Source organism: Schistocerca serialis, chromosome 1 (assembly GCF_023864345.2).
Source record: "Schistocerca serialis cubense isolate TAMUIC-IGC-003099 chromosome 1, iqSchSeri2.2, whole genome shotgun sequence".
In the NCBI taxonomy this organism is placed as follows: Eukaryota; Metazoa; Arthropoda; class Insecta; order Orthoptera; family Acrididae; genus Schistocerca; species Schistocerca serialis.
In genome coordinates this window covers 108222757-108237908 of record NC_064638.1, presented here as the reverse complement: position 1 = coordinate 108237908, position 15152 = coordinate 108222757, and positions in this window count along the sequence as shown.

The following is a 15152-nucleotide window of genomic DNA, read 5'->3' as shown; positions in this document are numbered from 1 at the left end:
GGGATGGACTGTATTTATTACAGTGATACCAAACACATGCTCTGACATGCTTCGGGTCACACCACACAGCATAAAGACATGCAAACCACTAAAAGACTTTGCAAACATGTTTGCTAATCATCAACTGTCAAAATCATGCACCAGTCTTTGTTTAAATAATTTGAGCCACTACAGCCATCCAGTGTGTTCGCCATGAGGCCGAGAGCCCAACTGACCTAGTACACAGTGCCACCACCATAAGGCACTGTCATCCGTTCTATGACATAATCCAAGATGGCAACCATGATGGCAGGTGATGACACAAGTACCATAATCCAAGATGGTGGCATACAGTGAGTTCACCATAAGGTCTAGTACATAGTAACACCTCCAGAGAGCGCCGTCATCCCTTCCAGGACATAATCCAAAATGGCGGGGGGAAGGGGGAAATTACGGGAAACATACCTCCCAGGGACTGTGTTGAGTATTGTTGACGAAGTAGGGAAACTGGTTGATTTTTGAGGAGGAAAAATCATTCTATGTCTTAATTTGTAACAGCAATGTGAGAATAAAGTAAAAAAAAAAAGTTCGCGCACCATTCAGTACAAAGATCTGCAGTGGAAAGACAAGGTGATAACATGTCGGAATTACGAGTTTCTCAAATCGGTAGAACTGAAACCGCACAACACCAGTTCAATATGATATATGGAGCACTCATCAGGAATGCATCCCAAACCCTTTCCTTCGCTACAGTAATAATGGTGAGATACGAATACTGATTCAGCTGCAGTTTCCTACACCTGTAAGACACATTTACAAAGAATGACGGAAATGCTGTAGGAGAAACATTGTGACCTATGTGTGACGCATTCTTGTTCCTTTCTCAACAGGCATAAAATGAACTGAATAGTATCAAAGTCGACTGAACAAGAAATACTGGAATCACATCAATAGTCAAAACTTAAGTATCCATATCAAACTTGAACCTCAATGTTCTAAAAAAACTCAGCATAAATAATCATTTTAGTATGTGTGTTCCTCCAAAATGCTTGTGGGATTCTTTGAGGACGGTAAGTGGACCATTATGATTGCTGAGCAGGAGCTGATTCTCTTTTAGAGTGTAGCAAACAATAATGTGTACATTCGAGGAGGACTAGAAGCGGAAAATAAAGCTGTTTTAGATAAATTAGTGTGGTAACTACCTCATAATTCTGTATCAGATGAGTCCTGTCTGAGATTTTGTGTGTGCCGAAGTCTAGATTTCAAATGTCAATAACTTTCCATTCATGAAGGTCATGAGTATCCAGCTCAACGACGACTTCAAGATATACCTAAGTCATAAATGTATCTATTCAACTAGCAATGCCTTGATCCATGATTCTGGGGCTGTTGAAAAACACTTGAGGCAACGCAAATAAGGATTTAATTTTATTCGACAGCTGTAGCCTAACAACTGCCAAAGTGTACTTGAATTCAGGATGTTACCAATACTATAATCTCCAACTTGTCTGTAACAGTGAGGATATCAGTCTGCTGTTCGATATGTGCTCAAGCTTTCAATGTTCCCACTGTGATGGTGATGAAGTTACAGTTTACAGAAGTTGAAAGAATTGGCATGTGTCGTTGTGATTGATTATTCAGAGCAAAACGAAAGTATTACAGCAATCCATACAGCAATCCTCTTTGAATTTCAATGATTGGGCCAAATACCGCCAAACACGGTGGCGTAGGTGTTGTTTTTGGATGATCATATTATCAATTACTTGTCTCTCACAGGAACTGAGCAGCAAACAGAATAAATTTTGTGGTGCAGTTTCAGACCAGAAGCACTACACAATCGCATTTCAAAGTGTGAATATCACTGCCGATGTGCAGGGCTTATACAGTAAGTGTGGATAATTTGTGTTTAAAGATATTCAGTAACACTCCACAAGTACTGACAACATTGTCAACAATTGTTTCTTCACCTAAACCATTTATAACACTGCATAGCACCATTACACCAAACGGCAACAGTAGCAATATGTGTTCGTTTCGTATAGGCTAAAATAAGCAGCTCTCTCTTATAAAGAGGTCGCTTGTCATTCGAGTCTGATCCCTGACAGACGTCGCTTCCTCTAGTGAGCAGACATGGCAAAGCAACACTTTGGTGCTTCTCACTACTTATCCCAGCATTCCTTAACATGATCTGTTGAGAAGCCTGGCCAGCGCATGTCAATAGTTCATTAGTAACCATCCCAACATCCCTTTCATTCCCAGTTCTATTACCTCTGTTCTTTCTTCATGCCTAGACCACCGTCAGTGCTATGAAGCACCATGTTGCTGCTTGCTGCTGAAGACAATGGGGTCGCTAATAAGCGGCCCAGACTCACCTCTGATTATAGAGATATGTTTCTGTTAATGATTTTTTTCTGTATTTGTGTGTACATGTTTTCTTTTTTGTTACTTGCACTCAGATGACTAATTTCTTCTTCATCTTCTTGCATCATGCCACCATATCATCAACCCTGTTAGCAAGAGTGCACTCAAACAGCTTAGCTTTTCAGAGCAAGATGGCTGCATGAATCCCAATTCATGTGAAAGTGAGTACCAGTTTGAGAGAAACTGGGCACATCATTCCATCTCCCTCCATCTCTACGTGTGTGATTAACATGGCAGTCAGCTAACATTTTCTATTTTGGTTCCCTCTGTTTCAGAATTCTTCAGTGATCGTGTGGCAAAGGGAATGAATCTAGTGTGGCAGCTGAACCCAATAATAATCCACTCGACACTGTCACAGTCTCCCATTATCATTATTGATAATGATGATGATATGCAGAACACCCCATAGTGGTAGAGCCAACACCGTTTTCTACAGAAAGATCATGGGCGGTTGATGTCAATTGTGAAGGAGTGCATACATAAGTAGTAATTCTTTGTATCCTTTTTCTAACACTACCTTCGCCCAACACACACACTGCTGCATACTTGAATTACTGACATTATATGTTCTTATTTTCTTGTAGGTACACTTAATATTACTGGTGAATTATGAGAGAATGTGCTGGCACAACCTATGAGTCCTTTCACCGGCATTAGTTCATAGGTCATGACGCCAGTAATCGAGCAGAAAATGATTGAGTGGTAGTAGTACTGCTCTTCTTCTGACAATACACCCAGTACACACAGTTGCATGCATGGATTACTAACATGACGTGGTCTTGTTAGTTTCTATATACAGTTGATACAGAGGTCAAGATGGGCTGACTATTCATGGAGATAGCGACCAATAGGGCTCCTTTGACCGATTTGGAGACAGTGGATTTTAACATTAGTAGAAATACTATAGACACCCACACATATCTTCAAATTTTTTAAAAATTAGCCATGTTACTTAATATCTTTTTCTCCTTCTGTCTGTGAGGGTGATATGGAAGAGATAGTGGAAGGCAGTCTTGCACTGGCAGCAGAACCAGCTGCCCCACCAACAATGGTGCAGCCATGGCTGGACATGCACCAGCAGCCCAACGTAGCATCTGTGCAGATGTTCCAGTAACCCTATCCGCCACCCATGACAATGATACAGTCCATTCCACAGCCACCCATGGTAGTGATGGAGCCTGGTCTGTGAATGATGTGCCCATAGAAACCCGTGCACTAGGATGCTCAGTCATCCATGCTGTGCAGGAGCAGCAGCAGCTGGGCCTATAATTATCTCTGATAATGTACCCACAGCTGGTTACAAAGCAGAAGCAGCAGCCAGGTGAATTGAAATCAGTCCAGACCATGAATATCTCAGGCTGGTCTGTGATATGGCATCATGACTTAGGCTTATTTGCTGTAATGTATTAAGCATTTCCATTCCCTGGCCCATCTTGTATCACCAGAGATTGAAGATCAGCAAGATATCATAGTGGGTCTAGTAACAGCAGCATCCCCTACTCTCAGTCCTGCACTATTACTGATCACGAAGTGAGACTTGGCACCAAACTGCACTACTTGCTGGCACATTTGGGTATTGGATCACAATTCCCCCAATTGACAATGTAAATGTGAAATTCTGAGATCCTTTCCTTAATGCTTATCCAGCAGTTCTGGAAAAGGAGCTCCCTGGGTACCGCAATAATGCACTGTATCCCACCATTATATGCAAAGCAGTTCTCTGCTGTGAAATGGTGCACCCCTGGATAGAGGACAGCGATATTGAGGAGAAGAGCACTGTCCCAGCTTTGGAGGCTTTTCGTGTTGTATCACTGAGCAAGTTGATGCGTAGTGGTTAGCAGCTTTTGTCATACTGGGTCAGTTTCCCAAGATGCATAAATGGAATCTGGTAAGGCACTGTCATGTACTGTCTCTTGATTTTTGTTCACATGCTCACAACCCACTTAATGGAGGGTCCAGTTTCATTCATCTACCATAAGATATTTTGTAAAACTGCATCATTCATGTCAATAACCTTATGGATAATTATTACTTCATATTGTCGCTTCTGACTTGCAACAGAGATATCCGTAAAAATGCATGTGACCCAAAAAGATATAAAACATTTCATATCAATGGGCATTATAATTTTCAAGGCATTTCATTCCCTATAAAACTCCAGGATATTCCAAAGTTCATGTGGCAGAAACCCCTTAATTTGATTGATGTACAATCACGCCATGGGAGTTGGTAAGCCAGAAGATGAATGTGACATGAGCACATAGGGCAGAACAAAAAAGTGAAGCATAAAGTAGTTGGATACCTCTACTTTTCCAAAGTAGCTGGTAAGTGCCCCAAACATGTGGACTTGTTGCGAATCGTCCAGGGCGATGAGCAACACTACATGTGGATGAAACACATTTCACACCTATTTTCCTCTAAAATGACTATAAAAGTGTGCAAGATATTTCTGCTGCATAAGTGTCAATTCACTTACCAAGATGGGATTCCCATCATTGACTGCTACAGACAGGACCGGGTACATGTTGAACGGCCTACCAAACATAGAAAGGTCTTAAAGTTTTAGAATGCACACCACCAGGAGTGATGTCCCTTCCTCATTTACACTGATTTTAATTACCCGCTCGCTCCTGTGGCGCCTTGTGAAGGTGAATCCTGTGGTTTCCATCCCACATTCACAGAATAGTATGTGCCGTATGTGGCTGCATATCAAGTTGTATGCACGTATGAACATAATAACAACAAATTCGATTTTATGTTGGGGATAATCCTGTGAGATCGTTGCTCGCTGAGCTCGAAAAACTTGCATAGTGAGTTGACCTCATTTATAATGGCAGCAACACGATGATCAACTGAGAGTGCAATGAGCAGGCAGTTGAGCGTCATATTTGTGGGGTTCCGTTGGACAGAGACGTGGAACTTCCACATAGAGACTATTGTCATGTACCAGCAAGTTTCGTGGGGCAGCTCATAATGCATGCTACTTGAAGTATCAACTGCTGTGGTACTTACCCATGTTTGTCCAAAATTTTTAGTGAGTATGATGCATGCTTTCTAGATCAACGCTGTAATGATTTTGGGTTGAAGGATGATAATGTCTGTGGTACCTGACTTCGTTGACAAGTACATAAGACTTTCAAAGAGATTCACAATGAGAATAATGCTCGCTTCCTAGATGCCCTTCACTTCACCTACATGTTTCTTCAGTAATTTGCTAAGATGATGCATCTGGAGGGCATGAGTATCATTAGAGCCTCATATCCTGATGAGTCAGACTTAAACCTATGATGAAGAAGGAGGTCTTTCCATAGTAGTACCTGGATGCGACAGAGAGACTGCACGAAACCACACTGTTCAAACATAACCACATTCTCCACTAAACTAACAAGCATTACCGTAACGGATGCAAAGTATGAGCATGTGGTGAATGTTTGGAAAGAGTTTATTGTCCCTAATTCAGGCGAATATGCCAGATTATGTACGAACACGGACTTACACCTACCTATAGACATCTTTGAGAACTCGCAGAGTGTTTTCATGGTCACATAATTTCCGGATCCTGCCTTATATTTCATCACATCTGGGGTATCGTGGGACATGATGTTATGGAAGACACAAGTCAGCATCTAACTGTGGACCAATGTTGACATGCTGCTCTTCTCTGAATGCGTGATGCATGGGAAACTTTGCCAGTGTATACACTACTAGTGCATACACTAGTACACCAAGGAGAGGAACCTGTAAATGAGTGAGAAGTAGAGGTCTTCTGACGATTTAAGTTACACACTTTACCAGAAAGTAAAAGGTCTACAGACAAGCCATGCAACCAAGTCAACCATTTTGAGTGTTCTGATGGCTGTACCAGGGTAAATCGACAAAGTGAAGGGAAACATCCATGATGTGGCTGAGGATGCAGGTGAGGTGTATGTCTTGGGTCTAGAGGTGCAATATCCCACCATGATGAACAGAGTGTCATTCCATTGTGTCTAGAGCACCTAGTCTTGCAAAATAGTCCATTTCAACAGTGGATGACAGTGCTGGTGAACAAACAATGTCATATTATCGATTGAAAAAACCTCTCGCAATGTTTCAGGTCTGGGATGGAACTTGTTTCACTCACATAATCTCCTTCAATCAGCATCCTTCGCTACGAAAATATGTTGATTTAAAAATTGGACTCCAGTGACATAATTTTTAGAAAGATTTTTACAGATTAATGATCAAGTCAGTTTTTAAGAAAACGAAGAATGTTAGAGAATACCACGAAAGTCAATTATTTTACCAGTGGAACTGGCATATAGCAGAAGAGATTATGCCGCTACACCATATTTCAAAACGTTTATCATCCTCAATGAAGGACTAGTCTCTGTGGAGATGCCCCATATTTCAATGCAGGTCATGTAGGCTATCTACTCGTATATGGATATATGTGTTCTGGACCTGTCCCAACTCCACAGGTACCACGTTTCCTAATACTTTGTTAAGCCAAACTTTGCTACTCCCAAATTACTTTATATGGATGGAGATAGTTTCATTCATTGGTTGAAAGGCACTGAGAGCCTTTGATTCCACATGATGCACGTCCACAGTGCCACTCTGGGTGGCAACTGCTTCTATATGTTTAACGTTCATATTAGATCTGAGCCCCACAAACTACATGATGTGTGAACCACTGACTTCATCTTTCATCAGGCAGATAACCTTCTTGTTCAGAGGTGTTATTCCAAAAGTATTATCAGTTGCGTATTCTAATGTGGTGAATTCTTTGTGATTGTACCTCATTACCTCACATGAATTGCATGCAATGTAAGGTACCAGAATATAGAACTGTAAAATCGTGACAACAAACAGTTGATCTGTCAGAATAGGATCGAAACCCTACCATAATCACACTATTTATTGCAGTCACTGAGTGTGTGGCTATGTAGATGCTTCAAAAGATGCATCTTTGTGAGTGTATATGGAATAGTTTGAAGAACCATTGGCTGTTGTTGTTGTTGATGTGTGTGTGTGTGTGTGTGTGTGTGTGTGTGTGTGTGTGTGTGTTTGTGTGTGTCTGTGTGTGTCTCTCTCTCTCTCTCTCTCCCTGTGTGTGTGTGTGTGTGTGTGTGTGTGTGTGTGTGTGTATATATATATATATATATATATATATATATATATATATATATATATATATATATATATATATAAATTCTTCACTGATTGAGATGTGTGTAGAGTGGAACATAAAGGTAATGTAAATGTTGTATATATATTGTAAATAGAAAGAATGAAAATAGAAATAAATGAATGATGAAATGTAAATGCCTGATATATGATGAAAAAAACGTAAATACTGAAACAAATTAGACAATAACGATTACATGGGATACATAGTACTTACAACTTCCTAGTTTATGTGCGAATAGTATCCGATGTTAGTAGTTTAAAGTGATAATAATGATGTCCCATACTTCATAACAGACTGTAGGGGAGCGATGTGGGAGAACCCCACCGCCGTACTAGCCAAGGCAATATGCATATATTTATAAATCACAAAAAAATAATTTATTATAGAACATGTATGTAAATAAATCAGAAATTATTATTGTTATAAGTGTATAAAACTTGTTAACAACAAAGACTGTCAATAAACATTAAGATATTTTTACTTCAGTTTTATTATTTACAAACCGCAGAGTTCAAATGAAAGAGATCATGCAATAATTAAACTAGAGACAGAGAGAAAATTATTGTTGATTACTTAATCTGTTGTTGTTTATAGCAAAACCTGAACCTCTCCCCATGGTGATCAGACCTAAATGAAGAGACCTCCACAAAGTTGAGCTAGTTATAAAGGATGATATGGTGGAGGAGGAGGGAGGGGCCCAATCTTATTGGCCCATTATGTTTCCTGTCATTTTATATCATGCGACCACTGTTGAATTACGTAATGAGCTCGGCTTTAGCTAGCACAATTGCCTACAGCTTATGGGAGATTCCCATGGGTGAAACTGATCGATTAACAGTGCTCTCTGGGGTTCGGGAGGGTGTAGGTTAAGAAAAGGGAATAAGGGATGACCTTAATTGTAAGTGAGCCAAATGTGTAATCTGACAGAGGATCTGATAAGGTGGTTACCTGTCCAGAACTTCCCCCCTGTTCTAATAAGGACAAAATCAAGCTAACCAAAATCGTAATGATTTAGGATAGAGAGGACATTGAAAAGTCTAAGAAACAGCAAACAAATTTAGTTTGACTCCACAGATATGTGACAGATGATTGTTGATGCTGAAATGCATTACGATGTTTTAGTTTCTGTTCAGTATTGGTAACAGAAATTTGTTTTGGAAGCTGTATTAATCTATGAAGGTGTAATACCTATGGCAAAATGGTTCAAATGGCTCTGAGCACTATGGGACTGAACTTCTGAGGTCATCAGTCCCCTAGAACTTAGAACTACTTAAACCTAACTAACCTAAGGACATTACACACATCCATGCCTGAGGCAAGATTCGAACCATCCATGCCTCGGGCATGGATATGTGTGATGTCCTTAGGTTAGTTATGTTTAAGTAGTTCTAAGTTCTAGGGGACTGATGACCTCAGAAGTTAAGTCCCATAGTGCTCAGAGCCATTTTAAACACTGCGGATAAGAGCAGCTTGCAGCAAAATTCCTGAAAACAAGATGTATTCTAAAGAATTTGTTTTAAATAAAAAGGAAACACTAATTATTGGACCTATGCGCATAGAAACGGTATGGATGGGCTGACAAGGAAACTACTACGTAAATGGCATAGGTAAAGGAAACGTAACATCGGTACACTGGGTAAGACGTGAAACAAAATAATTTATTTTTTAAGATATTGATATAAGACATCCATATCACTGCTGTTGCCTGATAACTGCGTACGACTGCTAGTGAAACGCTATGCAATTCACGACAGAATCTCTTAATTTTGACCCGCGGTCGTAATTAGCGGTGGCGGGAAAGGTTTAATACTCGCATTCAGACCCACATTCACCCAAAGAACAGCAAGGACGGTCCCAGCACCAACATACAACGAGGCTAGGGGGTTTGTTCCACTGTGTTGAGAAATAATTAAATAAGAGAGTAAATCTGAATATCGCGGTTGCGTTTAAAGTTGAACTTCGGTTTGGAGAAACAGCCTCAACGAGGGCCACACGTACACTCTTATGTGCTTAACATGAAATCATAAACCACAAATACAATTAAAAAATCCGGACAGTATATATTTAACATTCCAAAATTCAGAACAATAAGTAAACTATAGGACCGAGACAGGGGGCCACAGCAGAGTTAGGCTCACAGTTAACTTGTGTGGCAACGTGGTTCTCCGGATCACAATTTTACGTACCGTGGCCCATATCTGGCTACATTAAACCACGCACCCGTTAACAATTAACATTTTATAGAGGACACATTTGAGTAGACAAAGGGTACTGGTAGAGGGCCAACCAACTCTAATATTAACCCACGTGGATGATTTCCAACGGACATATGGTAATGAAACAAAGAAAATTCACAAAATGGCAAAAATTCGGGAAAGATTAGAATGCATACACTCGCAGTCGCAGGCACACAAACATTCACACTGAACCGAGGGAGTACTTTCTCCCTGAGATCGCTTCAACATAAGCAACAACCTTGCGCTACGTTTTTCTTACACACCTGAGTCTACATTAGGAATGAAACTGAAAAAACTGCAAAAGCCTTCCGTTCCTTGCTGCGAACCAGCAATACAACCTTTATAAGACAAACGGGAGGCCAAAAGCTGCACAAAGCGCAAGTTCAGTGAGACCGAATTACAAAAAGCTCCTCTCCCGCTATGAGACAATGCGCCACGCGGTTTTTAATCAACTCACCCTTCTTCGAAGAGATCTCGTCTACAGACCCTCGGAGAGCTGTAAGCCGACTGACTATCTCACTCTAAAACTTCTCCCACACAACGCCGTGGCCAGGAAAACCCAGAGATGAGGCTTACGCCGCAAACCTAACAACAGTAACTTGCACGCAAAGGGAACAAACCTCTTTGCCTACTTGAAAACGACCAGGGTTTGCCTTTCCGTAAGACTACCGCTGATTCTACGCAGCAGACTAAACCGCCGTACAGCAAAATGAAACACACCCACATTCGTTCACTCACGCATGCCAGAGAGTTTTGGAATAGGATAACAAGGGATAAACATTTTATGGAATCATAGTCGTGAGTTGTGACACGTATAAAAACATGAACGACTTCCAATGGCGTTATAGACACATTTGCATGTCTGAAAAGAACCAACATAACAACCATCTTAATCTTGAGTTATTTGGAAACAGCTATTCTAGCCAAATAATGTGATATATGGAAACTGTAATGTTGTGTAATATGGGATAAACTAAACTCGTCATCATATACTAAGTGTGTAGCCACGCATGCAGAGCACACGAGGAATTCATCAGTTTACTGACTGGATTGATGCGGCCCGCCACGAATTCCTTTCCTGTACTAACCTCTTCATCTCAGAGTAGCACTTGCAACCTACGTCCTCAATTATTTGCTTGACGTATTCCAATCTCTGTCTTCCTCTACAGTTTTTGCCCTCTACAGCTCCCTCTAGTACCATGGAAGTCATTCCCTCATGTCTTAGCAGATGTCCTATCATCCTGTCCCTTCCCCTTATCAGTGTTTTCCACATATTCCTTTCCTCTCCGATTCTGCATAGAACCTCCTCATTCCTTACCTTATCAGTCCACCTAATTTTCAACATTCATCTATAGCACCACATCTCAAATGCTTCGATTCTCTTCTGTTCCGGTTTTCCCACAGTCCATGTTTCACTACCATACAATGCTGTACTCCAGACGTACATCCTCAGAAATTTCTACCTCAAATTAACGCCGGTATTTGATGTTAGTAGACTTCTCTTGGCCAGAAATGCCTTTTTTGCCATAGCGAGTCTGCTTTTGATGTCCTCCTTGCTCCGTCCGTCATTGGTTATTTTACTACCTAGGTAGCAGAATTCCTTAACTTCATTGACTTCGTGACCATCAATCCTGATGTTAAGTTTCTCGCTGTTCTCATTTTTACTACTTTCATTACCTTCGTCTTTCTCCGATTTACTCTCAAACCATACTGTGTACTCATTAGAATGTTCATTCCGTTCAGCAGATAATTTAATTCTTCTTCACTTTCACTCAGGATAGCAATGTCATCAGCGAATCGTATCATTGATATCCTTTCACCTTGTATTTTAATTCCACTCCTGAACCTTTCTTTTATTTCCATCATTGCTTCCTCGATGTACAGATTGAAGAGTAGGGGCGAAAGGCTACAGCCTTGTCTTACACCATTCTTAATACGAGCACTTCGTTCTTGATCGTCCACTCTTATTATTCCCTTTTGGTTGTTGTACATATTGTATATGAGCCGTCTCTCCCTATAGCTTACCCCTACTTTTTTCAGAATCTCAAACAGCTTGCACCATTTTATATTGTCGAACGCTTTTCCAGGTCGACAAATCCTATGACAGTGTCTTGATTTTTCTTTAGCCTTCCTTCCATTATTAGCCGTTACGTCAGAATTGCCTCTCTCGTCCCTTTACTTTTCCTAAAGCCAAACTGATCGTCACCTAGCGTATTCTCAATTTTCTTTTCCATTCTTCCGTATATTATTCTTGTAAGCAGCTTCGATGCATGAGCTGTTAAGCTGATTGCGCGATAAATCTCGCACTTGTCAGCTCTTGCCGTCTTCGGAATTGTGTGGATGATGCTTTTCCGAAAGTCAGATGGTATATCGCCAGACTCATATATTCTACACACAAATGTGAATAGTCGTTTTGTTGCCACTTCCCCCAATGATTTTAGAAATTCTAATGGAATGTTATCTATCCCTTCTGCCTAATTTGACCGTAAGTCCTCCAAAGCTCTTTTAAATTCCGATTCTAATACTGGATCCCCTATCTCTTCTAAATCGACTCCTGTTTCTTCTTCTATCACATCAGAAAAATCTTCACCCTCACATAGGCTTTCAATGTATTCTTTCCACCCATCTGCTCTCTGCTCTGCATTTAACAGTGGAATTCCCGTTGCACTCTTAATGTTACCACCGTTGCTTTTAATGTCACGAAAGGTTGTTTTGACTTTACTGTATGCTGAGTCTGTCCTTCCGACAATCATATCTTTTTCGATGTCTTCACATTTTTCCTGCAGCCATTTCGTCCTAGCTTCCAAGCACTTCCTTTTTATTTCATTCCTCAGCGACTTGTATTTCTGTATTCCTGATTTTCCCGAAACATGTTTGTACTTCCTCCTTTCATCAATCAACTGAAGTATGTCATCTGTTACCCATGGTTTCTTCGCAGCTACTTTCTTTGTACCTATGTTTTCCTTCCCAACTTCTGTGATGGCCCTTTTTAGAGATGCCCATTCCTCTTCAACTGTACTGCCTACTGCGCTATTCCTTATTGCTGTATCTATAGCGTTAGAGAACTTCAATCGTATCTCGTCATTCCTTAGTACTTCCGTATCCCACTTCTTTGCGTATTGATTCATCCTGACTAATGTCTTGAACTTCAGCCTACTGTTCATCACTACTATATTGTGATCTGAGTCTATATCTGCTCCTGGGTACGCCTTACAATCCAGTATCTGATTTTGGAATCTCTGTCTGACCATGATGTAATATAATTGAAATCTTCCTGTATCTCCCGGCCTTTTCCAAGTATACCTCCTCCGCTTGTGATTCTTGAACAGGGTATTCGCTATTACTAGCTGAAATTTGTTACAGAACTCAATTAGTCTTTCTCCTCTTTCATTCCTAGTCCCAAGCCCATATTCTCCTGTAACCTTTTCTTCTACTTCTTCCCCTACAACTGCATTCCAGTCGCCCATGACTATTAGATTTTCGTCCCCCTTTACATACTACATTACCCTTTCAATATCCTCATACACTTTCTCTATCTGTTCATCTTCAGCTTGCGACGTCGGCATGTATACCTGAACTATCGTTGTCGGTGTTGGTCTGCTGTCGATTCTGATTAGAACAACCTGGTCACTGAACTGTTCACAATAGCACACCCTCTGCCCTGCCTTCCTATTCATAACGAATCCTACACCTGTTATACCATTTTCTGCTGCTGTTGATATCACCCGATACTCATCTGACCAGAAATCCTTGTCTTCCTTCCACTTCACTTCGCTGACCCCTACTATATCTAGATTGAGCCTTTGCATTTCCCTTTTCAGATTTTCTAGTTTCCCTACCACGTTCAAGCTTCTGACATTCCACGCCCCGACTCGTAGAACGTTATCCTTTAGTTGATTATTCAATCTTTTTCTCATGGTAACCTCCCCCTTGGCAGTCCCCTCCCGGAGATCCGAATGGGGGACTATTCCGGAATCTTTTGCCAGTGGAGAGATCATCATGACACTTCTTCAATTACAGGCCACATGTCCTGTGGATACACGTTACGTGTCTTTAATGCAGTGGTTTCCATTGCCTTCTGCACCTCATGTTGTTGATCATTGCTGATTCTTCCGCCTTTAGGGGCAATTTCCCACCCCTAGGACAATAGAGTGCCCTGAACCTCTATCCGCTCCTCCGCCCTCTTTGACAAGGCAGTTGGCAGAATGAGGCTGACTTCTTTTGCCGGAAGTCTTCGGCCGCCAATGCCGATTATTTATCAAAATTGAGGCCGTGGTGAGGATCGAACATGGGACCGAAGACGTTTTGATCATGAATCAAAAACGCTACCCCTAGACCACGGGTACATGCTCTTATAAGGAAGCATTGCTTTTTCTGTCCTCTAATTGGCTATTACTTGAGTATAGAAACTACAGAACGCCCCGATACGGGGCTGTGGAACATCAATGAAAGTAGTTGCTGGAAAGACATTAAAGGTCGTCAAATTTTTCTCTTTCCTAACTTCTCATGTGAATTGCAGGAAGTGATCCTTTCCAAATATATCTTGGTCGGCCAATTTTCGCAAATACACTTTTGTAGCTTTCGTTAATTTTTTATTTCTGTATTTAGTTAACTGCCGAATTCGGACAAGAAGTGCTGTATAACACCTCCATCACTTTGCTTGGAAATTAATGAATGATAAACGCTTGGTAAAGCCGATATAGCTCAGAACCTTTCATATATTTATGGAATTCCTTAATGCCACATAGCCTCAATTCCAGTTTCAGTGCCACGACAATGGCCACTATTTTATGAATGACAGTCATCATGAGTAATGGTATTTAGAAATTTTTAAATAATTGACATCACTATGTCACACTGATAGAAAGTGATAATTATGTTTACATTGTTACACGTGTAAGTGCTAACACAACGTTAAATCTGACCATTTTTCAACGTGATCTTATTTTTCGCTGTATGTGCTTCGTTACTGACACTCGCAAATAATGAGACACGCATCACCTTCTAGAGAAGAATACTAAGTACCTGAAACAGCTCAAGGAATTAAATTTCGTATATGCAACTAGTTGCTTATTATTTCGTTATAGACTACTACAGTTACTGAAAATGGACAAAATAATATTTTTATTTTTCGGAAGAGGTTTACCTTACCAAGTATAAATTAAATTATGCTTAATCTGAGTGTATAATCTTCACATCGGTCCTTTTGATTTTGCATCGTTGCGATGTGAGGAGAAATCAGTAAACGATGCTGACATGTTCGAATGGGTAGTACTATAACACAGAAAATGAAAATTCCTATAAAACTGGTAGTTGTCATATTCAGCAACAAGTTCATAGTTACT